Below are 22126 nucleotides of genomic sequence, written 5' to 3' on the forward strand. Positions count from 1 at the left end.
TTCTTTCAACTCCATGACTCCTTTATATTAAAACAAATCTAAAATCTAAAATAAAAAAACAATTCTATATCCCGAGAGTTGCCATCCTGTAAGGTCTCCATACTTCTAAAAGAGATGTAATTGCTGTAGATACCCTAGTGTTTCCTGCAGAAACGCAAAGTGCAGATTAATGTACCTGCATCTTTAAAAACCTGCGTACATCTGGAAAACTGATGGTTTTGCCTTTTCTGTATACATCAGAGATGCAGGTATGTCCATACTTGCTGCAGGTAAATCAATATAGCTGTTGCATAAAAGTGTGAAACTGTCAGAATCCTCAGTGACCACACTTTTAAAGGCACAATTGTGTTTCTCCAAACAGACTAATTCGTATTATTTATTTATTTATTTATTATTAAATTTATTAATCGCCCTTCTGGCTGGTCACCCAGCCACTCTGGGCGATGTACAACATACAATAAAAACAGTTTAAAACAATAAAATTCTACAATAAAAACATTTTCTAAAACACCCTAACCCACCCCAAATGCCTGCCTGAACAACCATGTTTTTAATGCACGACGGAAGCTCATTAAAGAGGGGGCATGACGGAGTTCCCTAGGGAGGGAGTTCCACAGAGTGGGGGCCAGCACAGAAAAGGCCCTCTCCCTCATCCCCACCAGTCTAGCTGTCCTGGCTGATGGGACAGAGAGAAGGCCATCCGAGGTTGAGCTTGTTAAGCGGCCTGTCTGGTGCTGCTGGAGGCGCTCCTTAAGATAGGCTGGGCCGGAACCATATAGGGTTTTAAAGGTCAAAACCAACACCTTGAATTTGGCCCGAAAAACAACTGGTAACCAGTGCAACTCCTTCAGCACTGGAGTGATGTGATCTCGCCAGCGGCTGCCTTTAATCAGGCGAGCCGCCGCGTTCTGTACCAGCTGCAGTTTCCGAACCGTCTTCAAGGGTAACCCCACGTAGAGCGCATTACAGTAGTCTAAACGAGAGGACATCAGGGCATGTACTACCAATGGGAGCAGATGGTCGGGAAGGAAGGGGCGCAGTCGCCGTATCAGATGGAGTTGATACAGTGCTGTCCGGCTCACAGCTGATGCCTGAGCCTCCATGGACAGCTGGGAGTCCAAAATGACCCCCAGGCTGCAGACCTGGTCTTTCAAGGGTACCCATACCCCATTCAACACCAGGTCAACATCCCCCAGCCTCCTCTTGTCTCCCACCAGAAGTACCTCGGTTCAGCTTCAGCCTATTTCTCCCCATCCAGCCACTCACCGTCTCCAGACATTTGGACAGGGATTCTACGGCCAACCTTGGTGAAGATTTAAACGAGAGGACTACTTGGAACAGCCTCCTGGGACAGCACTCTGCAGACGCGATGGAGGCAGCATAATATTCCTTTTTTGCTGCCTTCACCGCCACGTGATAGGCTGAAGATACAGCTCTAAATTTGCTGTATTAAATTAGAGTGTTAGGCAATTTTAGGAAAACTGATTGTCATACCAAAAAGTTGCACTAGATTTTGTAATGGTTTTTATAGCACAAATTTTTTGTTCTTCAACAGAACAACAATACATTTACACTGCCAGCCATTGCAGGCAACATATTAGTAGAGTGTCCATCCTAAACACTGTAGCTATTTTTACAACAGAAGGTACTTCAGGGCTACAATGAGATGTGTCAGAGCAATAAAAAAGGGTGAGTGACCTGGTTGCTGGTTCATGAATTAAGGGGCTGTTCCACTGAAAGGCAAACCTTGAAAGCCATGTCTGAAAAACAAACACAAGTGTATAGACACTGTAATGTAAAATTAACCACAAGTATAGATGGTAACAACCTACATTTAAGCAACTGGAAAAATCCTACTGAATAGGCAATTGAAGCACGTATGCAGATCAGTGGAGTTTTGTCTTAAGTCATGGGATATCTGGATAGTAAAAGCATCAGTAAAAGCCTGACACTATATGGTCCAAGGCACTTTAAAGATACTAGTATCCAATAAGTACAGTTGCCCTTACTCCTACATACTTGTGTGTGTTGGGTGGATTATTTATAATATTTCTGCTCCTCATCTACCAGCAGCTTGCATCTTCAATTCAAAACAAACTATAATATAAACAAAAAAGCAAAAAAAAAAAAGCCAGCTAGAATACAATACTACTGCAGGATCTATCTATTTAAAAAAAACCAGTTCAAAACATTAGGCACTTGTAGGCCCCTTCCAACCCTACTATTCTATGATACTACCAAAAAAGGCCGTTACTCACACTCCACCTGGCTGAGCCTCTGATGGCACCAGGATGCAAACAAAGGTCTCTGATGAAGAGTGTCGTGGTTGGCCAAGCTCACCTGGGAGAAGGCCATCTGTCAAGTATCCTGGTCCAAACCCATTTAGGGCTTGTAGTTAAATTACCCTTTGACCTGTGCTCAGAAATGAACTGGTAACAAGTGCAAATTAACTAAGACTGAAGTTATATGTTTCCACCACCATGCCCCACAAGCACTCTGGCAGCTGCATTTTGCAACTGCTGAAATTTCCAAACTCTTTTCAGAGATAGACCCACGTAGAAAGCATTACAGCTGTAATGTACAACTTCCAGCATTTCTGACCATTGGTCATGCTGGGGCTGATGGGAGTTGAAGGCCAAAACATCTGGAGGGCACCAGGTTGGGGAAGGCTGAGTATTCCATACATCTAGTAAGCATGCTGCTGTATTTCGCACTACTGTCATTTCTGAATCATCTTCAAAGGTAAAGGCAGACCTACATACAGCACATTGCAAACAAAACACTATCAGTGCCTGAGCCATTGTCAGGGTACCTCTGTCCAGGAGAGGTTGCAGCTGGCACACTACCTGATGCTGATTCGTGCTACCAATTGAGAACACCTGGAAACCAGACTTGTCAGCAGGAGTGCAACCCCATCCAAAACAGGGTGACCACCACCAACCTTCAGCATTGCTGTCTGGTCTGGATTAAAGTAAATAGCATAGAGGACAAGAGCACACACACACACACACACAGAGAGAGAAAAGGCAAAATGGACACATGAAAACTGACCAGTGCAACCCTTTGCAGCGCAAAAGCTAAACATAAAAAAGTTATGCAGACAAAGTCTGAAAGCTCAGACATGCTGTTTTATTTTAATGTAATTTAATTTATTTTAATGTAATGCTAGGGAGGCAGTTGGACCATTGGATAACAATGGAGCTAAAGGGCTACTGAAGGAGGACAAGGAGACTGCAGAGAAGCTGAATGAGTTCTTTTCATCTGTCTTCACTGCAGAAGATATAGGACAGATACCTGTGCCTGCATTGATGTTTTCAGGAAGGGAATCCGAGGAACTGAGACAAATAGTGGTCACAAAATATGACCTTCTCAACCTCATTGATAAAATGAAAGCAAATAAATCACCAGGCCTAGATGGTATCCATCCTAGAGTTCTCAAAGAACTCAAATATGAAGTTGATCTTCTAAACAAAATATGTAAAATGTCCCTAAGATCAGCCTCTATACCAGAGGACTGGAAGATGGTGAATGTAACACCAATTTTCAAAAAGGGATCCAGAGGGGAATCGGGAAATTACAGGCCTGTTAGCTTAACATCTGTTCCAGGTAAACTGGTTGAAGGCATTATTAAAGATAAAACTAGTAAGCATATAGAAGGACGAGCCCTGCTGAACAAGAATCAACATGGCTTCCGCAAAGGTAAGTCCTGTCTCCCTAACCTTTTAGAGTTCTTTGAGAGTGTCAATACACATGCAGACAGGGGTGATCCAGTAGACATTGTTTACTTGGACTTTCAGAAGGCTTTTGACAAAGTCCCTCACCAAAGTCTCCAGAGCAAACTTAGCAGTCATGGAATAAGAGGACAGGTCCTCTTATGGATCAGTAACTGGTGAAAGTACAGAAAGAGAGTAAATGGTAAATTCTCCTAGTGGAGGGAAGTAAATAGTGCGGTCCCCCAGGGATCTGTATTAGGACCAATGCTTTTCAACCTGTTCATAAAGAATCTTGAAATAGGAGAGGGCAGTGAAGTGGCCAAGTTTGCGGATGAGACCAAATTATTTAGTAGGGTGGTTAAAACAGAAAGGGATTGTGAAGAGCTCCAAAAGGATCTCTTCAAATGGGGAGAATGGGCATCTAAATGGGAAATGCGGTTCAATGTAAGCAAGTGTAAAGTGATGCATGCTGGGGCAAAAAATCCAAACCACATATAGCCTGATGGGATCTGAGCTAACAGTGACTGATGAGGAAAGAGATCTTGGGGTTGTGGTGGACACTGAAGATGGCTCAGTGAAGATATCAGTCCAGTGTACAGCCACTGTAAAAAAAGGCAAACTCCATGTCAGGCATAACTAGAAAAGGAATTGAGAATAAAACTGCCAAAATCATACTGCCCCTATACAAATCTATGGTCTGGCCACACTTGGGATACTGCATCCAGTTCTGGTCACCACATGTATAAAAGGATATTGTAGAGCTGGAAAAAGTGCAGAAAAGGGCAACTAAAATGATCAAGGGGCTGGAGCATCTCCCCTATGAGGGAAGGTTACAACAGCTGGGATTGTTTAGCTTGGAAAAAAGGAGGTTAAGGGGAGACATGATAGAGGTCTACAAAATTGTGCATGGTGCGGAGAACGTGGATGGGGGGCATTTTCCTCCCTCTCTCAAAATACTAGAACCTGGTGTCATCCCATGAAGCTGACTGGTAGGAGATTCAGGACAAATAAAAGGAAGGACTTCTTCACACAGCACATAAACTATGGAATTCGCTACCACAGTGATGGCTGCCAATTTGGATGGCTTTAGGAGGGGGTTGTACATATACATGGAGAAGGCTATCCATGTCTACTAGTCTTGATGGCTATGTGCTACCACCAGAACCAGAGGCAGTGAGCCCATATACTCCAGTTGCTGGGGAACATGGGTGGGAGGGTGCTGTTGCACTCAAGCCCTGCTTGTGGGTCAGCACCTTGTTGGCCATTGTGTGAATGGAATGCTGGACTACATGGACCCGTGGTCTGATCCAGCATCAGGGGTCCTCTGATGTCCTCATGCCAACAATGACGTGTCCTCTCACCATCTGAAAACTGCGGCCATCAGATGAGGCGCTCCTGCTGCCTCGGCATGGGCCGGAGGCCTGCTTGGAGACCACCCTCAACACAGCCTTCCCTGTATTGGCTCCGCTCCACGCCGTTCCAGGCCAACTGCCGTTCAGCGGGTGCCAAGGTGGCCCTCGCCCCCGGCGTCTGCCCAAGGCGTTCTCGCGCATGCGCGCTCCCCCGCCGAACAGGCCACCCGCGGTTGCGTTGGCGCGTCGGCTGCGCTTCAAGGCCCTGGATCTCCCGCCGCTGGATACCGCCGCCGCCGCTCGCTGCCCGGACTCCCCTGGCGGTCTCGGGCCTGCCAACGGCTCGACGCGAGGAGCGCCATCGAGGGCGCTGCGCCGAAGACGTCTGCCGGCCTTCCCCCGCGCGGCGGCGCCACTGCGCCGGGCTGCCCCGCCCGCCCGCCAGGCCCCTCCGGAGGCCGGGTTGCGCCTTGCCTCGCGGCCTCGGCGGCAGCGCCCGCTCCTTCGGCCGGCGGCGGCTCCGCCCCAGCGAGCGCCTGAGGGGGCCGCGAGAGGCGCCCGCCCCCTCGCGCGCCGCCCGCTTCCCGCCCTTTCCGACTGCGGACGGTGCCTCTCCGCAGAAGTGCGCGTGCGCCGGGGCTCGCGGGGCGCTCCCGTCCGCTCCGCCCGACGCCCGCCTGCGCTCCCAAGCGCGGCGCCTGCGCGCTGCTGCCGTGGCTCGGCGCCGGCGCAGTGCGGCGCACGGGGGGAGTTCGCCGCCCGCTTGCGACCGTGGTCGCCCCTGCCGCCGGCCTGAGCGTCCGCGATCCGCCGGGGTCCACCGAGCCTCGGACGGCAGCAAGGCGCAGGAGGAGCAGCGGCGCAGTCCGGTAAGGGCCGGCGGGCCTTCCCCTCGGGGCGGGCGGCGAGGGCCGGGCCCGGGCCTCTCCGGGCTGCCCGCGGCCGGCCGCCCGGCGCCCCCGCTGCGCCGCGCCGCGCCTGGAGCAAGGCGGCGCCCCAGCCGGCCTGGGCTGTTGCTGCCGAGACGGCGCGGCCGCGGCCGGCCGCCTCGTCCTCAGGGCGTCTGTGGCGCGCGGAGGGCGATGCCCGGCTGCCTGCTCCGGAGCGGCGCGGATCGAGGGGCGCGGGCGTCCTTGTGGCAAAGCGGCGCCGCACGCGCAGCGGCAGAGGCCTCCTCCGCCGCCCTTTCTAGCATCTTGCCCGATGAGGCGATCTGGCGGTCTCAAAAGCCTGCCCCTTGTTTGTGATCTGTTGGCTGGCCTGATAAAGGCATTCTGCTAATATTTGTTCGGAATCCTAACAAGAGCCTTGCAACGCCTTTAAAGCGGGGATCTCAGGAAGCTGCGGCCTGTTGAATGAGGCCCTTTGGCCATCCAGTTCAGTATCAGCGACACCAACCTTCCCTATCTTGTCCCCCCACCCTGTGCGTTGAATTACAACTCCCATCATCCACACCCATTGATATACACAGGTTGGAGAAGGCTGATCTGAAGTGACTAGGAGCGGCTCTCCAGGGTTTCAGGCAAGAGCCTTTCCAGTCCCTACCTGAACTTGGCAAGGGCTGAGCCTGCAACCTTCTCCATGCAGAGAATGGGCAGAATCCAACCGGGCACTAACACACGCCAATACTTCTCCACCCCACCAATTGCATTGCACACGCAGCCCCCACCGCTTTCACAATGGCAATTTAGCCATTCCAGGGCAACCCAAAACAAGCAAAAACACTTGTTTCTGGAAGGAGGCAGGCCAGCAGAGCTTGCATAAGGGAGCTCCGCCAACCTCCTGTTTTCCAGAAACAAGCGTTTCTGCTCATTTTGAGGCTTCCCCTAGGAAACAGTAAATCTCCCTTGCATAACTGGTGGGTCCCCCTGGTGCAATGGAATTGGGGGGACCCACCGTTTGCAGAAGGGAATAAGCAGGGCAGAAAGAAATCTGCATGGGGGGAGGTATGCACCCCATTGGATTCTGCCCCATGTGTTCTACTATTGAGCTTTGTCTCTTCACTAGAGGCATCTCATGAAGTGGATTACAATCCACAAAAATGTATGCCATAATAACCATGTTAGTCTTTAAGGTGCTACAGGGACCCTTTTGTTTTTCCTCAGCATACACACTCTATTATGATCTTAAGCATGTTTATTCAGGAATAACCCCATTTAACTCAGTGGGGCTTTCACTCTAGCATGTGTTGTTAGAATGGCAGCCTTAATCAGGTTTTTTTCACCATACAGCTGCTTTTAAATCTGCCATCTCAATTATTTTTTGAAGTTTGGATATGTCATATCATTTGTTGTTTCAGAAACTGGCTAGCTGCTTTGAGTATACATTGATATAGAAAAGGGGAGGTATGAATTATATAAATAAAAACGATTGACATTCCAATCAGAAACAGGCTTGAGATATCTCAGCAAGCATTCAAACTAGCAAGAAGAATTATTATAATAGTTGAAGAATACGTTCTTATTTAAATATTTTAAATACATAAATAATTGTAAAGCCTATGGTCAGATTCTTCTGAATGTGTTTATGTGATTATTATTTTTTACCATTATGTTTTTATATGGTTTTAGAAAGATCATGTAGCTTTGACCACTGTTTGCCTTGGAAGGTTCCTGAGAAATGTTATAATTAGTAGTATTTATGTGGTACTTCTGGATATTTAAAGTGTCTTCTATATGTTATGGAAATATAATCTTTACAACAGCTTTGTACTATAGGCAAATGTTATTAGTCCCATATTGTGGGTTTGGGGTGGCAGGGAGATACTTAGAGAGAGAATGGCTTGCCTAGCCCGGTTTAGGGGGAACTCAGTGAGTTCATGGTTGAGGGGTGATTTGTGGATTTCTCAGCTTCTTGGCTAAACCAAAAGTCCATCTAGCCCTGTTTCTGAAAGCAGCCATCCAAATGCCTTTGGAAGGTCACAAGCAAGGCATATAAAGGGTGGGCATTACCTCCTGTTTATCCCTCAGCATCTGGTAACCAGAGGTATGCTACCCCTGTACATGGAGATTCATGATAATATTTTTATCAAGTATTTTATTTGAAACATTTATATCCTGCCCTATATCATTAGGCTCTCAGGGTGGCATACAGATAAAATCAATTTAGTATAAAATGATAAATAATTTAAACAGCTAAAAACATATTAAACCATTAAGCAAGTTAATACCAATTTAAAATCTAAAACAATAACACAATATACTACTTTAGGTCATGCATTTAGCCCTCAAAGGTTTTGTTAAAGGCATGTTTTAACTTGGCACCAAAATGAAGGCAATGTCCGTGCCGATCGGGCCTCCAAGGGAAGAGCATTCCACAAGGGGAGAGATGCCACAACAGAAAAAGCCCTTTCCCACATCTAACCATAGTGTATGTCTCACACTGGTGGGACACAGGAGGACCCCTCCAACAGATCTCAGTCCTTGGGCAGGCATACACAGGGAGAGGCGCTCCCTCAAATAGCGAGGTCCCAAGCCGCTTAGGGCTTTAAATGCCATCACTAGCCGCTTGAATTCTGACAGGAAGCGTATTGGTAGCCAATGCAATTCCTTCGAAACTGGTGTTATATGATCTTTGTGAGACGTTCCGGTCAGCAGTTTAGCTGCTGCATTTTGCACTAGCTGCAACTTTCGTGTTGTCTTCGAGAGCAGCCCCACGTAAAGTGCATTGCAGCAGTCTAATCGGCAAATTACTGGAGCGTGCGCTACTGTGGCTAGGCTATCCCTGTCCAGGAAAGGCCGCAGCTGGCAGATCAGCCAATGCTGGCCACAAGTACTCCAGGCCACAAAGCCCACCTGGGGCTCCAGTGACAGGAATGGATCTAGGAGTATTCCCAAGCTATGCACCTGCTTCTTCAGGGGGAGTGCAACCCCGTCCAGGACAGGCCGCTTACCCAATTCCCAGACTCGGAACCCCCAATCCACAGAGCTTCCATCTTGTCAGGATTCAGCTTCAGTTTCTTGGCCCTCATCCAGCCCATTACAGCCTCCAGGCACTGGTCCAGCACCTTCACTGCCCCAGCTGTCTCCGATGACAAGGAGAAATAGAGCTGAGCGTCATCAGCATACTGGTGACACCCACACCAAAATGCAGAGTGGCCACATTATCCCTTCTGATCCTTCAGATGTTCAGAAGTTTAGACAATATGCCATCACCTTTTGGTGTTTCTGAATTGTGAATCAGAGACTTCCTGACTTGCACTCCTAGGGACTATGTTACTCTAGGTCATGGGGATAATTGCGAACCACCTATAGCTGGGCCAGTGCTTTGTACCATAGAGCACCTTTTTCTTATGCACTTAAATGACATTGTTATCATTACCTGAGCCTGTAAAGATGGTGTCAGGAAGGCTAAGGCCCAGAATGAGCTGAGGCTTGAGCTAAAGCAACAAAAAGGGCTTATTTAGCTATGTTAAGAGCAAGAAAAACAAGGTCAAGTAGGTCCACTGCTTGGGAAGATGGTGAAGTGACAGGTGGCAAGTGAAGATGGAATTACTCGACTCTTATTTTGCCTCCATCTTCTCTCACAAGGGGAACTGTGCTCAGCTTGGGGAAAAATAGAATAGTGGCCCAATTTGCATAATCAAACCCATGGTTAACAACCCATGCTTGTTTGTGAGTGCATGAGTAAGCATACTGCCTCTCTTCCGCTTCCTAAACCCAGGAACTCGTGTTCCTGGGTAGTTGTTGTGTTGTATTTCTTTTTTGTGTGAAATTTCAACGAAAGGAAAATATAAATAAAACAAGAGAAGAAAAAAGGAAAAATTATCTACATTTGTATATGTCAATATTAATGAACACACATGAAATACATACATACATACATATGAAAATACAACTTTTTCAGTTTTTGCTGAATAAGACACAGCCTAAGATCCATAGGTGCAACAACTATATTTTTTTTATTGCATTTATATCCCGCCTTTTTTCCTGTTGCAAGGAACCCAAGGCGGCTTGCATGATCCTCCTCCTATATATTATATTTATTCACCAGTAACATGGGTCGCTTTGCCTGACCAGCCCCAGTAAGTGCATCCAGCAATGACAGAGACTCTGATGCTGTAAAAGCAGCAGGCCAAAACTAGATATTAGCAGATGTTGCGATTGTAAGTATTGCCATTCAGCCATAACTGAATGGTAAATCATCCTTAGCGTATAGGATAGGAAACGATAGGAACGCATCATCAGCACCCATCAGTTGATCCAAAGTAAAAATCCAAAGTAAAAATTGCTGTATCTGTCTACGACCTCCACAAAAACATTTTCTTACCAATGTGTTGATCCGGATTGCCCCATAAAGTTCCTGGCTTGTTGTCATGATCTGCAAATCCAGCACTCTGGGTTGTCTCGTTTTAGCCCATGGTTTGTTGTTGGGTTAAAACTCTGAGTTGTTTAACCCTAAACAACCCAGAGTGCTCGGTTTGCACATCACGACAACAACCCAGGAACAGGGCATTCCTGGGTTATTTCGGAAAGCTGGTTCAAAGTGCAAGTAGCGAGTGGGTAGGAGGCAGCATGCTGACCTGCTCCCGGATGGCCATGCCCATTCCTGGTTTGTTTAACCCAGGAATTGGCATTACATACGAACTAGGATGCTGCAAGAAAGGCGACTTAAGTCTCTAGGGCCAGATGAATTACATCCCAGACTGCCAAAGGAGATTGCAGACCTAATCTCATAGCTGCTTTTTGGAATATTTTAAGAATTCTTGAAGAACAGATGGGGTGATGGAGAGGGGTAAATATTGTCCTTTTGTTCAAGGGGGGTGCAGGAGTCAGATCTGGGAAACTAGAGACTAGTCACTCTGATGTTGATACCAGGAGGAATTGTATAACAGATTGTTAAGCAGTCTATCTGTGAAATCTTTAAAAGAGTGCATTGATTACTAGGAGAGAGTATGAGTTAATAAAAAATAATTCATGCCAGACCAACCATATCTCCTTTTTGACAGATTTACTAATCTGGTAGATCACGGAATGCCATGGGTATAGTATAACTAGATTTCAGCAAAGCATTTGACAGGGTCTCCCATAACATCGTTGTTGACAAGATGGCAAAATATGGGCACGACAATGCTGCTGTTTGGTGGATCCACAACTGGTTGAACAACCATACCCAGCAAATGTTCATTAATGGCTGTACTCAACCTAGAGTGAGTGGAGTGCCACAAGGCTCTGTCCTTGAAAAGTTTTTCTTGAGCTTATAAGAATTATCTTTGTTCAACAAGGGGAGCTCAACAGTGCTCACTAAATGTGTTGTAATATTCATAAACCAGTTCTGAGCAGTGGTGGTGGTCTTATTCTCTGGGCTTGAGATGCTTTGATTTTATATTTTTCTAGGGACTATATTCTGCCAGTTCAAAGAAGAATAATTTTTGGATTAAAAAAATAGGTTCATGGCCACCTTTGCAAGAAGAAACCAATGTGGGTTTATATCACCTTAACCCTATTGTGAGTTCTGGTCTGAGGGATAAAAGCAGAAGTATTACAGAGTTTTTTTAGCTGTGGACAGTGGATCATGTGGGGTAGGCTGGATAACAGCTTAGAAACATATGACTATTGGTGCATTTCCACTACGAGGTAACATCTTATATGGCCCACCAGACCCTCCGCAGACCGGATGACATTAGTGGGCATAGGTATGGCCAGTGATGTCATCCTGATCCTCCCTGCCCATTTTGTCTTTCTCTGTGCTGAGAGAAGCACAGAGTTTTGTGCCTCGCTCAGCACGGAGAAAGAGACTTGGCCACCACTGGGAGGAGCAGTTTGCTGTCCCAGCACCGTCCGAGTCTCAGGCTTCATATACCGTCTCTCCCCATGGAGATAGCAAGTGGCATATGAACAGACTTTGGGTGGTGAGTGGCATGTGAACAGTGACTCCTCCTGGCCACAGTTGAGTCTCTGGCTACATGTGCGCTGTGATCAGAGATGCAAGGGGGGTCCCCTGTGCACAACTCTCCCTCCCAGTTGGGAGGGGTCTTGGCACTCATGGGAATCGCCCCTGTTACCTTCAGTCACTGTTCTCTCCCTGCTGTTATCACTGGCCAAGCACCGTTCTCTGGAGGAATTTGAGGAGGCTCCCCAGGCTGGATGGGGAACCTCTATGGGCTGGAGGTTCCCTATCCCTGCTATAGAGCTATGGCACCATTGCAGTCTAGTATCCAGGAAACATGCTTGAAGTGTAAATTGCTCCAGGGTCAAGTTAACGGCAAAGTGAAAGTCATTGATCTCCTGTTGAAATTTCTCTAGGGATTTATTTTTGTGAGTTTAAACAATAGAACTCAAATATTGGAGGAGGAGGAGTTAATAGTTGCTGAAGAAGCACTGTTCCATGATAGCTGTGAATATTTTGTCATACTGTATTGCTGTTGGCCTGAAGATACAAGTTGTTTTCAAATTTAAATTGATCCTGGATATGGTTTCTGAGAGAGTCTGCTGTGGTAAATTGGCTGTGGTGCTTTTGGACACTATGTCTAGGTTTGGACAATCACTGAGGTAAAAGAAGCCATCATGGCTTCTCGCCCTGCCCCTGCACGTGACCATCATTGGCATAATTATTTGCGCTGCAGTGCAGGTTGCCATGGTGTCCAAACACAACGCAGCAGGGGTGGCTATGACGTGCAGTAGAGGTTGTAGGGTGGATATGAAGCCAGCCCCGCCGCATCGCCGGGTTCGGATGACACAGTGTCAGTGATTATGCAAATGATGGCCATGTGAGTGACCCACGCGGGAGTGGGGGGCAGAAGCCACAATGGCTCCTTTTACCAATGGCTCCTTTTACCTCCTTTTACCATCCGAACACCCCCTATGTTTGTAATAGTTTGTTTATCTTTGGGCGGTCTTGATACATTTAATTTTGGAGGCAATATTAACACTGAGGAAGACTGTGAAACACTGCAGTGTGAATTAGAGTACTTTGTGGAGTGGGAGAAATGACATAGAATGATGTTCAGTAGTGCAAAATATACAGTCATGCATTTGGGGACATGTATGTGTTTTTCGTACTGATTCTGGGCTTGTTGCCTCAAAGTGATGGAGGAAATATTTTGGTGTATGGGAAACATTCTTAAAAACCAGCAGCCTGACTTGATTATTTAAACTGCAGATTCATGCTTTGTTTCGTTATGTAAAATAATTTCAAAAGTTAAGAGTTATCTGGTGCCTGAATGAGGATAAAAGGAAATGGGCTTTCAGAACTACTCAGTCCCACTCTTAAATGTTTATGATTTTCCTCTTCTGCTACCACTAGCTCCTCTCTGTGACAAACTGTTATAAGCAAATCGTAAGGAATAGCTATCCTTTCTTTGTGTTCTAATTTACATCTTCCAGATCATTTGGTTGCAATGTGGATAATAGTCTTATTGCCCAGGGACAAGCATGTCAATCACAATTACAAAAATTACGAGGTGTCTGTTTATCAATGTCTTGATCAGGGATTCTCAAACTACCTCCCAGTGAAGTCAGTAATAAGTCTATTGATTTTGTGAAGCTGAATTGCATCTTGTATGTATATTAGGACTTCAGTCTTTACATCGCAACTTGAAATTCAAGAATAGAGTTCTTCACATTCTCTATTTTAGGCGTATACATCTCTTAGGCTGCAGACTGAGCTTTCCAAGGCTGATGTTGCATGTCGTTTTCTGGATAACTTACAGCCTGATCCTACCTATATTTACTTGGAAATCAATTATATTATGTTCAGTAGGTAAGTGTGCATCATGCCACAGTCCTGTATACACTAATCTAGGAGTAAGTCTTTTTGAGCACAGTGGGACTTACTTCCAAGTAAACATTCTATAAGGCCACCGTCTGCTGGTGGATTTTTAAAAACAATAAATTCATTAAACATCTTTACAATGTAGAGGCAAATAATTTATTTAGGGAAGTTTTTCCTGATGTTCAGCCGGACGGAATCTGCCTTCCTGTAACTTGAGCCCATTATTCAATGTCCTGCATTCTGGGATGATCGAGAAGAGATCCTGGCCTTCGTCTCTGTGACAACCTTTGAAGTACTTGAAAGGACTAAGGCAATCATATTTCCTATTTTTAAAAAGGCAGACCCAAAGGTTCTGGCAAATTACCGGCCAATGAGCCTTTTGTCCATTATAGGGAAACTACATACAAGGCAACTGTCTGAAAACCTCTAACATGGGTGAAGGATGAAGACATCCTGAAACATGAACAAATTGGATTTTGTTCTAATAAATCCACATTGGATCATTGTATTATGCTAGCTCATTTAGCAGAGAAATACATTAAACTAAGTAGGGGGAAATTATTGACAGCATTTATTGACCTGAAAGGGGCTTTTGACTCTGTCTCAAGAAAACTATTGTGGGATAAACTAGAAAAAACATCTATGGATAGAAGATTCTTGTTCCTTATACATAATTTGTATACCCAAACAAGTCTTCAAGTCCGTTGTGTCAACAGGGCCAGTTGACAAATGACATCATGACAAAAAGGGGTGTGTAAAACAGGGTTGTATTTTTTTATTCAATTATTTCTGAATGACTTAGTTCCATCACTGCTGCTGGTAGAAGGACACACACACACCTTGCTTGGTTTAAGGCAGGTCTCATTGTTATATGGAGATGATGCTGTGATTATCTCTAACCCAACTTCAAGATGAGGCTGGACAGCCATCTGTCAGGGATGCTCTGGCTTGGATTCCTGCATTGAGCAGGAGGTTGGGCTCGATGGTCTTGTAGGCCCCTTCCAACCCTACTATTCTATGATTCTATGAACTGGGCTTGAAATGACTATTACAGACCTTCTCAGAGTATTGTGATAAAAACTCATTGATTATAAATTTTGTAAAATCGAAAATTATGGTTTTCTCCAAGTCATGGAAAATGTTTCACTAGACATTAAAGGGGAATACTTCAGAACAGGTTAAAGAAATTAAGTACCTAGGGCTTTATTTCTAATATAATCTTGTGGAATGTACAGTGCAGAAATGCACCCAGTTCTGCAAATTGCAGTGCATCTGCTGTTGTTCATTTTTATTACACCCAAGGTGGTCGGAGTATTCCCCCAGCCCTCAGAGTATTCAGAGTTAAGTCATTGAATCAGTTATTATACAGTATCCCTGTATGGATCGAGTCAACAAATTCTGCTCTGGAAAAAGTCCAAGCATTTTTCTTGCATCATATTTGGGGGGGTACCTCATTGTGTAGGATATGTAACCATGTGTTTGGAAATGGGTGTAGGGTTTGTCGAAACCACAGCATGGGCCTAGGCACTAAAATTTTGGTTACGTCTGCATTTTTCTTCACCAGCATCTAGTTTTGCGTATTCTGTGCTAGTAGACTCATATTCTAGTAAATGGTCCCATATAATTTTACATAGAATTAGCTCAACTGGTGTTTCATTTGAATCCCTTCTAATGCTTAAACAACAACCAGCATCCAAATTTCTGATCCAAAAATTATATGATATTGAAAGACAGGATCTGTACTCTCTGGCTAACAGCACTTGTTATCCAGTGGCCCATGGCATTCTGCCCAGTTATGGTACCTCACCTTCTTATTTGACACTTTTTAGGAATAAACAAGCTCGCAGAGCGTTTATACTCTCAAGACCTAATCTTCTACCAACAGCAGTGTTCCAGGGCAGACGTCTGAAAATTCCACTTCAAAACAGTTTGTGTCCAGGCAGAGCAAGAGTCCCTGAAACTTTGTTACATGTACTTTTATATTGTAATTTTTACTCTGATTTGAGACACCACATAATTTATCCTCTTCTGACCAAATTCCCAGGCCATCCAGATGAAAGATTGGTAATTATCTCTCAGATAAGGTCCCACATGTCACTGAACAGGTGGCTAATTTCTTTCTAATCGCCATGCAAACAAGAGCCAAGTTGTGTGACTGTATTACTTAAGTTGAAGAAATCATAGCCTATATCTCAATATTTGTATACTTGTCTACATATTTAAATTGAACGGGTCTAAACAACTGTAATAAAGAGTAAAACAAAAAACAAAAACGGGCATTTGTTGGTTGCTAAGTATCCCCCCCCCCCCCCCAGTCAGTATTTGGTAGAATGGCCTTTGGCAGCAATTACAGCTGTGAGTCTTTGGGGGTAAGTCTCTACCAGCTTTGTGCGTCTGGATCCTGCAATTTTTGCCCATTCTTTTTGGCAAGATTGCTCAAGCTTTGTCAGGCTGGATGGGGACTGTTGGTGAACAGCAGTTTTCAAGTCTTGCCACAGATTCTCAATCTGATTGAGGTCTGGGCTTTGACTGGGCCATTCTAAGACATTCAGGTTCTTGTTTTTAAACCACTACAGTATAACTTTGGCTGTGTGTTTAGGGTCATTGTCATACCGAAAGGTGAACCTCCACCCCAGTCCCAGGTCCCCTGCTTACTGAAACAAGTTTTCTGTTTCTCCCATCTCAGCTGTGGATCTCTCCAGTTCTTTCAGAGTTACCATTGACATCTTTCTTGCTTCTCTGATTAATCTTTTCTTACCTGGTCACTGAGTTCTCTAGGCCAATGGTCTCCAAACTTTTTTGATCATGCACCCCATCAGTAAAACATTTTTGAGCATGCACCCCCAATATATGTATATTTATTTATAAGTTATGTACTCATATATTATGTACATTATAAAATATACACAAAAATAGAAATTTAAAAAGGAGCTAAAGATGAAACAAACAATATTTTTAAAATAATTTTTTTATTAATGGTTTAAAAAACCTTTTTTGCTTTCACTAAAAATATTACTATTAATAATATTTTTAGTGAGAGCAATATGATTGAATACGCTTCATTTTTTTGGAAAATTTTGATTTAATACTTTGTGATATAGCGATTCGAAGGTCTGGTTCTAAGTTCAGTTTATTTTAATACTTGGTTTTAATGGCTGTCATAGCTGAGAAAGACACCTCACAAAGATACATAGATCCAAATAGAAGTTCATCGTTGGCTGCACTTACTAAATCGTATACTCATTTTTCAATCCCATCCACCAATTAGGCAAAAGTTTTTGTTGAAATTCAGCTAATAAACTTCCATCTTCCCTTATGTCAATCAGTTGTTCTTGCAAACTAATCAGAAGGTGTTGCATTTTTATAGTTTTAACAAATGGGTTCAAAGCCCACTGAAACTCTTCATTTGAAAGATTTTTAAACATGTTAGAAAATTCCATTTCCAAGTTTTTAAAGTGTGCAGAGTTTTAATAGGTGACACACATCGTTTTCAGCAACATAATCACATACCGATGGAAACATTTCCAAACATCCATTTTCAAAGTGCTCTCTCCATAGCTCAAGTTCCTTTCAAAAAGCAGTTACTTTCTTACTCATTGTTAAAACATCACCTTTACCTTGAAGGGACAGATTAAGTGTATTTATTTTTTCAAAAATATCTGCTAGGTAGCATACTACTGACAGCCACTTGTCATCACAGAAAAGATCAGCAAATTTGGAACATATTTGCTCCTCTTCAGCAGGATGGCACCTGCTGTGGTGCCACAGCCAAGCAAGCAACTGCGCCTTTCTCTGCCATGCCTGGCAGAGACTGGCACAGTTGCTCTCTGTGGCTGCAGCAGAGGCAGGATAGGACTGGAGCCGAGAGAGAGATGCCATGGAGCTTCCCTCTCGGCTCCCATCCCATCCTGCTGCCTCTGCTGCTGCCATCATTGCACACAGTGACAGCTCATTAGGGCAGCAGGAGACTGCTCAATTATCAGGCGGCTCATGCACCCCAATGGGCTGTCTTGTGCACCCCCTGGGGTGGATGCACCCCATTTTGGAGACCACTACTCTAGGCAGAGTCAGTTGTGCTATATTCTTTCCATTTTGTAATAATGGATTTAACAGTGCTCCAGGCAGTGTTCATAGTTTGGGATTATAGAATAGAATAGATTCATAGAATAGTAGGGTTGGAAGGGGCCTACAAGGCCATCGAGTCCAACCCCCTGCTCAATTCAGGAATCCAAGTCAGAGCATCCCTGACAAATGGCTGTCCAGCCTCGTCTTGAACGCCTCCAGTGTGGGAGAGCCCACCACCTCCCCAGGTCATTGGTTCCATTGTATTGCTCTTACAGTCAGGACGTTTTTCCTGATGTTCAGCCGGAATCTGGCTTCCTGTCACTTGAGCCCATTATTCCGTGTCCTGCACTCTGGGATGATCAAGAAGAGATCCTGGCCTTCTTCTCTGTGACAACCTTTCAAGTACTTGAAGAGCGCTATCCTCTCTCCCCTCAGTCTTCTCTTCTCATGGCTAAACATGCCCAGTTCTTTCAGTCTCTCTTCATAGGGCTTTGTTTCCAGTCCCCTGATCATCTTTGTTGCCCTCCTCTGAACCCTCTCCAGTTTGTCTGCATCCTTCTTAAAGTGTGGTGCCCAGAACTGGACACAGTACTCTAGATGAGGCCTCACCAGTGCTGAGTAGAGGGGAACTAGTACTTCCCGGGATTTGGAAGTGATGCTTCTATTAATGCAGCCCAAAATAGCATTTGCCTTTTTTGCAGCCACATCACATTGTTGGCTCATCTTCAGCTTGTGATGGACAACAATTCCAAGATCCTTCTCGCTTGTAGTGTGGTTGAGCCATGTATCCCCCATCTTGTAACTGTGCAGTTGGTTTCTTTTTCCTAGGTGCAGAACTTGGCATTTGTCCCTATTAAATGTCATTCTGTTGTTTTCTGCCCAGCGCTCCAGTCTATCCAGATAAATTATTTTTTTTTATAACCCAACCCTGATTGATGCTTCTCCAGAACTTTATCTTGGACTTGTTTTGATAGATGCTTGGTCTTCATGATGCTGTTTGTTTAGATATGCTCTCCAGCAAACTCTGGGGCCTTCCAAAAACAGGTGTATTTAATCTGAGATCACGTGACACTTGAATTGCACACAGGTGGACTCCATTCAACTAATTATGTGATGTCTGAAGGCAGTTGGTTACACCATAGCTTATTTAGGGGTGTCATAGCAAAGGAGGTGAATACTTATGCAATCCAGACTTTCCAGTTTTTTATTTGTAAATCATTTTGTAAAATTCACAGATTTTTTCCCCCACTTCAACATTATGGACTATTTTGTGCAGATCAAATGTACCTCCTGAAGATCTGTACTAAGAGTGGGTTATACGGTCTGGAAGTAGGAGAGACTCGCAGAGGCTGTTCACACGTAACAACAGCCCATCAGTTTAAAAACTAATAGCTTGTCAGGGACGAGCAGGAGAGACTGGGCACACTGCCTGCCATGCTCCCACCTCTTCTGTTTTTACTCCACAACCCACGATCAGCTCCTTCATAGATTATGGAGCATGACGTCTGAGTCTGGACCGCTGGGTTGTTAAGGGGCTAACAACTCAGCGGTTAACCCAACAACAAACCATGGGTTAACTGCTGAGTTTAGCCTCCAAACAATCCAGATGTCCAGGTTCGCATGTCGCACTCCACAACTTACGAAGGAGCCGATCATAGGTTGTGGAGTAAGAGCAGAAGAGGTGGGCACACTGCCTGATCTCTCCTGCCTATGCAGGACAACCCATCAGTCTTTTAACTAATGAGTCGTGAGTCGTCATTATGTGCGAACCAGGTCTTCGTCTGCAGAGTTGTCCTGAAGCTACCCAGTGATATAGCCAGGGGACTAATAATACACTTGCTTTGTAAACCTTGTGGTGAAATGGAGGACTGTTGCATTTCATTAAACTTAAACAGATGATGTATATTTACTTGGAGAAATACAAAGTGAAATGTTCATCATTATTAAAGAAGGGAAGCAAATATGCTGTTTTGATTGGCTGTGATGGTGATAGAACTTCACTAAGTTTGGGCTTCTTTCCCACGATGGAATTGGTCAGTGAGGGAAGCGACAGTTGAAGGAACTGAGCAGTTAGGACAGTTGGAAGATGGGGCTTGAGAAGAGAAGGAGTGAGATTTCCTTGTCTATTCTGGTTTATTATTTACTTGTCTTTGGGAGAATGGGAAATATTATTACTGTTTAAAATGAAAATTGAACACAGTGTTACAAAGTGTGGCTTGGAGGAAATCGGTACCCACGTGAATTAGAACGGGCAGTTTAAACAGCAGCAGCAAAATTAGCCTGATATACTTGAGGGTACAGTGTAACAGAAGAAAATGCTTTATGTGGTGGCAGCAGGCTAATAATACCAGCAATAGACCTTCTTGTCCTACAGGGTAAGATGTCATGCACTTAATGGCTGCTTCTTGGAGGGAGTGATGAAAGAAGGGGGGGTCACCTAATGGAGAGGAAGACAATAGATTTCAGTGTATCGAAAGGTAGAAATAACCAGTTTACTGTGTCCACATCTTAATGCAACTTCCATTTTTTTGCATTTCAGCCTTTGAACCGTACAATAGGATTTATGACTAGACATAAGGCTAGTGCCTAACAACAGTTGCTTTTCACCAAAAGTTTTTAAACGGAAAATGTTAATCTTGGATTCAAAGTTCAGGTTGTAATTTCTGGACCTTCAGATATTAATGTGCAAATTAGAGAATTGTTTGTCCCCCACGTATGTTTTAACACAGTAGAAAATGCCACTGAGAACTGCAGTTGTCTTCACCATCTCTTCAGTGTGACATGCCAGTGCTGTATAAGGTCTCTTGGATCATGCTATCTGTGTTGAATGGGGCAGAGTCTCTGACAGTCCTCAGAAGCATCAAAATGTGTGTGTGTTTGGGGCCAGCTGGAGCTCTTTACCTTTTAAACTAAAGGTTTCCATGACAGGGAGCTGAAGGAATTCTGGGTTATCTTCACATGTCCTTATTGAATGTGTTCCTTCTTTTGGATGAAAAGATTAGTGTAACTGAAGTGTTTTTGGTGTCCCAAATGCATTTGGTCTTTTTTCCATATGTATTCAGCCACTGTGATGATATGTTACTGAAGATGGACAATTTCCAACTAATTTAATTTCCCTTTTGCTTTATTATCCAGCCTTATGCATAAACCTGTTGTGCTGTCTTATATATGATCAAGCTTAAAAAAGACCTTATGTCTCAAATTATTTTATAACAGTTTGAGTGCAATTGTAGGATTCTTTTTGACTAAACATGCATTCAACTTCCAGCATTCTGAACAGAACTGTGGAAGCTGTAGGACTTTTTCCTGTCTAAACACGCATAGGATTGCATCCTAATTGAAGAACTGCCTACCACTAAGAAGAGTGATTTAGGGCTCAATCCTGTGGCCGCTAGACAGCATCTAGACGGCCATAGAATTTTTTGGTTTATGGGAACCAAGCTCGGAGCCAGCACTCCGAGCTTGGTTCCCAGAAATCTGACTCCCTGCCCCCTCCCCTGCTGCCTCGTAGGAGGTGTAGTTCATCCCTGGCTCCACAGAAGAGCAGCGTGGAGTGGCCAAAGGGGGGGATTCCTGGGGGAGGGGACTGCGGATGTGCTGTTATGCTTCCTATGTGCCGTCCAGCCTCTCCCCCCCCGAGGCACCCGAATTAGACAGCTGAAATCAGTCATCCAACTGCAAATGCAGGGTGGCTGGAGCACGGAGGAGGAGATCCCCTCCATGCTCCACCTGCCCTGGATTGGATGCTGTCTGCCTCCGAATTCGGAGGCAACCGTCTACCCAAAGGATTGAACCCTCCATGATTATTCTTTTACTGTAGTCATTGATATTTAATTCCATTCTCACCACTGTAAATGAAGTTACATCACTGGATTTATTCCTATTTATTTACTTCATTTGAAATACTTTTTGCCCTTAACCAGGGCCTCCAAAGCTGTTTCTTAATCTTATTCTGAAACCAAAATATCCTGAGATTTGTTGTATTCATGTTTTATTCCCAATGAATAAACCACTGTTTCTGGTTGAAAAAATAGAAGATGTGCAAAATTATTAAAAATCAACCAAATTATTGCAGATGTTATTGGGAAATAATGCAAACAAAAGTGCCCTGACCTAACATAAAGCCTTCATGAAGCAAAGGGTTGTCTTGCCAACAGGCAATGGCAAGATCTTTGTTTTTGTAGTGTTTTGGCTACTAAATCAGCTCAGTGAATTATCAGCTAAGGACATTACTTTAAAGGGTAGGAAGCATATTTTCAGAAATGATCTCTGTCCTCAATGTTT

General features: G+C 44.5%; 1 protein-coding gene across 1 annotated transcript in view; it reads left to right on the top strand.

Moving 5' to 3' along the window:
• The first annotated feature begins 5700 nt into the window (after positions 1-5700).
• SPECC1L (sperm antigen with calponin homology and coiled-coil domains 1 like) overlaps positions 5701-22126 on the top strand; it is a 93174-nt gene continuing 76748 nt past the window's right edge. The window contains exon 1 of the mRNA XM_084819914.1: positions 5701-5934. The gene's annotated coding sequence lies outside the window, so the exon portion shown is untranslated. The remainder of the gene's footprint in view (positions 5935-22126) is intronic.

This window comes from Heloderma suspectum, chromosome 13 (assembly GCF_057233095.1).
Source record: "Heloderma suspectum isolate Gila_16-S chromosome 13, 16-S_ref, whole genome shotgun sequence".
Classification (NCBI taxonomy): domain Eukaryota; kingdom Metazoa; phylum Chordata; class Lepidosauria; order Squamata; family Helodermatidae; genus Heloderma; species Heloderma suspectum.